Raw genomic sequence first — 4,915 nt, 5'->3', positions numbered from 1 at the left:
GTCTGTATACACTTCAGAATTTAAGCAGTTGTAGATCTTTGACTTGGCTTCAATTTCTGATCTCTTTGATATCAGGAGTTGTTCTGAGATAGTTCTTCAACAAACATCTCTCAGCATATTCAAGTTCATTGACCATCCTCCTTTTAGCATTTATCAATTCAGCTATATCTTCACCAGTTTAAAAAATAGCTGCTCTGCGATCATTTATCTTAGCTTTTCTTATCTCCTGATCTAGTCTGATCAGATATGCTTTGTCAGACTCTAAATTGAATTCCACAGCCTTATAACCCAGAAAAGTAGTTATGATCTTAGCAGAGTTAGGCTTCATTTCGACAATATCACCTTTGTGATCTCTGTACTTGGGATAGTATGCGTTGTCAGACTTTACAGAATAAAGCTTCTTCTGTCTTTGAATTTGAGACTTTAAATAACTTGCAGCACTATCTGTTAATCTGTCTTTCACTTGAAGTAGGAATAGAACATGTTCCAGTTCCTCAAAATACTTCAGTGGTATAGCATTCTGCCTAATATGGTATACCCTTCCATCTGTCATAAAATATAACAAGATATGTTCTTTCAAAAAGTTATGGTAAACCATTTGTACAGATTCAAGTCGATTCAATCTTTCAGGAGTTGCTCCAACACCTGGTTCACTTAAGGAAGTTGGATCATTGGTAGTGTTATGTACTCTTCTTTCATCAGAACTACCCAATCCAGATTTATCTCTTGCTTCCTTTCCTGTAACAACTCTTGCTTCAAAACCACTTGTTGCAGTCTTCAAAGGTTGAGCCTGTTTAGCTTTGGTGAATCCTGGTAGGAGTATCTTTGATGGTTTAACATCAGCAATGTCAGAGGTTTCCTTTTCCTTATCTTCTGATATGAAGCCAACTTGAGCTATGTCAAAGGTTGCTTGCTTCACTGTCATATCAGAACTTACTACATCTTAACTCTGAACAACATGAGCCATGTCAGAGGTTGTTTGAAAAATCTTCTTATGCATCAGAGTAAGATTAGCATCTTCTTCATCATCAGTTATTTCTTCATCCATGACTGGCATATAAACCTTTACAGGTTCATCAACTTTTTCTTTGCCCTTGGACCTTGGATCAATTTCCATTTGTGATTTGGCTTTGATTGCCTCAGAATTTGTTCTTTCCTTTATCACAATACCCTTAGGTTTTGGAAATTTCTTTTCAACAACAGAAGCTTTAGATTTTGTCTTGACACCTTCTGCTTTGAGTCTAGCTTCTTCTTCCTTTAGACTCTCAAAGTCCATTCCTGGATTTTCTTTAAGAAATAACTCCTTTGAAATTTCTTCATCAAGTTCCAGATGTTCACCAGAACTTATCCTTTTACCAGTATCAAAACTTATTCTTCTCCCAGTATCAGAACTTGTTCCTTGACTTGTAATTCTAGCTTTACTTGATGAAAATCCTTTGCCTTGACCTTGACCTCTACCCTTGTTATAGTTTCCCTGGTTATCATTTCCATCATCCTTTCCCTTCAGTGTCTGAATAGATTTGCATTTGGACTTAATCACTTTTTCCCCCTTTTTGGCATCAGCGGGTAAAAGAAGAGATACAAGCAATTCCACTGAGGATTGGATCTCATTGAGTTGATTTTGGTGAGAAGCTTGATTCTTCATAATTTCATCAATTTGAGTTTGTTGCTTCTCCTGAGTTTTCTCAATGTAGGCAATTCTGTCAAAGGCTGTCTTGAAAAATATGTTCTTTTCAAGTTTGACATTCATATATTGCTGGATCAAAGTTTCTTGAATTTTATTCACCTTGGCATGAGTTGTCGAGTGTTGACCTTAAAGGTTCCTAGTACTCAATGCAGTAACTCTCAGCTGTGCCTTGAAATCATCATTTATCAGCATTTCATCAGCTTTTGCCAGATGCTCAGCAAGAATCTTTTCAGAAGGAACAAAACTAACTGTGTTCCATTCCTTAGTCCACTCCTTTCCTCTAGGAGTTTCACTCCAAGGTACTGGTGCTTCCTTAACAAACTTTTTGATTAGATCAGCTTTATGAACTGTTTGTTGAGATGCATGTCCTGATGAACCAGCTGCATCAGCATCTAAATTAGCAGCAGCTTCACCAGTAGTTTCTTCATTGGCAGCATCAGAATTTGTAGATCCTGTAGTATCAGCATCCTCTGATAAAACAGTAGTATGTGAGGCTATAGAGGCTTCAACATCATCCTCTAAATTCTGATCTGCAGCCATGTTCAGATCAACATCCAAAATCGATGTTGTTGGTGGAGTGAGTTGAATTGGTGGAGCTTCCAAGTACAAAACCTCAGGCACAATCAAGTTATGAATATCAATTTCAGCACTTGTACCCGGTTCTTCAGTATGTACTGGATCAACTATAGGTGACATAGAAGGTGTAGGAATTCTGTCTTGAGCAGTTTCTTATTGTACAGAAGGAAGTGATTCAATAACAATTGGTTCTGTTGAGATCAGAGATTCCTGATCCCCTTCCTTAGCTGCTTCCACTACATCCTCTGAATCTGACTCAACTATGTCCCTGTGAGCTCTATGTTTCTTTAACTTTTTCAAAGGTGGAGACACTTTAGGAGCTTTATCATCAGAATTTAACTTTCTAAGCCTTTTGAGGGGCCTAGAACTCCTAGTTACAGTATCTTTCTGAGAAGTAACCTTCTCAGCTTCTACAACAACAAGTTCTGATATTGGAACCTGTTCCTCAGTTGTTTCCTCAAATCAACAGAATTTAATCAAAACATTCATCAAAAAATAAAATTAAAAGTCGATGAAGTAAAGATTAATAAATTGCAATTAAACATGCACAGTCACATAATTTAAGAAACAAAGAACAAATCTTGCAATTAAAGAAAATTTCATTGATGTATCTGACGATTACATTTAATGAAATTTAGCAATTACATGCAAAAATTATAAGATAGTCTTATTCTACGATTCTTAACATCAACAACCTTAGTCCTAGTCTAAGAAGAACTAACGACTACTTTTTATGCTACTGACGAAGAGCACTGCAAGACGAATGATTCGTTCTTGCTGACGGAGAGCTTTTCTCCTTTCCTCTTCCAACCTATCAAGATGGAGGTGATACTCCATTGATAAGAACAAGAGTTATGTGTGAACCTCTTGTGGAACTAAGTTCCAAAGCTCGTTAGGAATAGCGGTGACATGCCACTCCTGTTGTCATTCATCACAACTCAACTCGATGTTAAAGGTTTCATAGTTCAGGAACAAGTTGAAACCCGGAACTTCTTCGTAGTGGCCCCTTTCCATGCCTCATTTCAAAACATATTTGTTAAGGAGAATAAAAAGGGAGTGAGTTTGTGAGAAAATTAAAGATGTATTGGCTGGAAGGAATGGTCGGTTTAAATAGCTAATAGAATACCAAGGGACGCGAGGACTGGTTAAAATTTACATGTAAAAATAATGACCCCTCGACTCCCTAGACTGATGTGTAATAATAACAGTCAGTAAAAGATCTAAAGCCAGAGTTAATGAGCACGGGATATAATAATAATTACCGTGCGCATGCAGTTTTTCAAGACATACACGCTAACCACTAACCCATAATGATTATGACTATTTTATCTCACATTAACCAATATTCTGTAAAAATATTATCATTCAGGTAATGACCAAAAATAAACCAATTAAATAAATACTGCCACGTCAGCATCAAAACTTGATTATTATCAGAATTTAAAAGTCATCAGAATATGGCTCCTTAACTGAAAAGTGAATGTGTATTCCTGTAATTCTTCACACAAATACTGATATGGTTTCATCAGAACTTAATCATCAGAACTTCCATCAGAACTTGTCCTCAGAATTTATGCAATCTGACACATAAACTGTTCATCTAAAACAACATTTATCACCACAGTAATTTTCATCATTCATATGGAGTGTAAGTGTGTGCATTAAGCTAAATATCAGACAAAGAGTAAAGTCTGATTCACTTCAGTACATATTAGAAATAAGGCATAACTAAGAACTTTACTCAAAATTTGTCAATATTCTTAAGCCTACTATTGAATGAGTTCATGCACGAGTCCACCTCAACTGTTTAGTGCTCATTTTATGAATCTTTTGAAATTCCATTTTACAGTGGCTTCTCAGTGTAAGTGAGTCACGAGTGCTTATCATAATTTATGTTGTTATCAGAGTATTTCTCTAGTAATTATAGAGTGTGAAAAGTCACCAAGAAAATTTTATTTTGCTTTTCTGATGCATATTACTTAATACCAGCAATGCACTTGGGTCTTCCCTTCCACATTTTTACTCTAGATCTCAAAGGAGTACCTGATATTTATTTCTTTTCTTTTGATAAGTGAGGCTTATCAGCACTTAGTACATCTACCAGATTTACTAACATCAGAACTTAACAGATAAGAAGCATTATTCTAGTTTTTAACTTAGTAATAAGATACACAAAGTAAACTTAACTAAGCTCAATATCAGAATTTGCTTATGTTAAAAGATTTCCACATAAACAATTACTTCAAATATGGAATCTTTAGTATATTAAAGACTACCAGGTCAGCATCTAGCACAGTTATCCTCATTGGATTGAATAGTCACAGAAACATTAATATCACTATCAGAGTTTAGAAATTCACAGCAGACAACAATCAGCACTTAAGAAATTTTCAATTTAAGCACAGAATACACAAAGACAGTAATATCTGTAAATACTGATCATAAAGTCTAATGTATCAGAACATAAACTAAGCAGATTTAGAGAAAGAACATGAAACCATTCCAAGTTCATTTACCAATATTGTAAAAGTAGTTTCATACAGTGATTTTGTGAAGATATCTGCTAGTTGTTGATCTGTCGGAATAAAATGCAATTCCACTGTACCTTCATCCACATGTTCCCTTATAAAGTGGTACCTAATGCTGATGTGC

This window comes from Apium graveolens, chromosome 5, assembly GCF_009905375.1.
Source record: "Apium graveolens cultivar Ventura chromosome 5, ASM990537v1, whole genome shotgun sequence".
Taxonomy (NCBI): Eukaryota; Viridiplantae; Streptophyta; class Magnoliopsida; order Apiales; family Apiaceae; genus Apium; species Apium graveolens.
Note: the sequence above shows the minus strand (reverse complement) of the source record.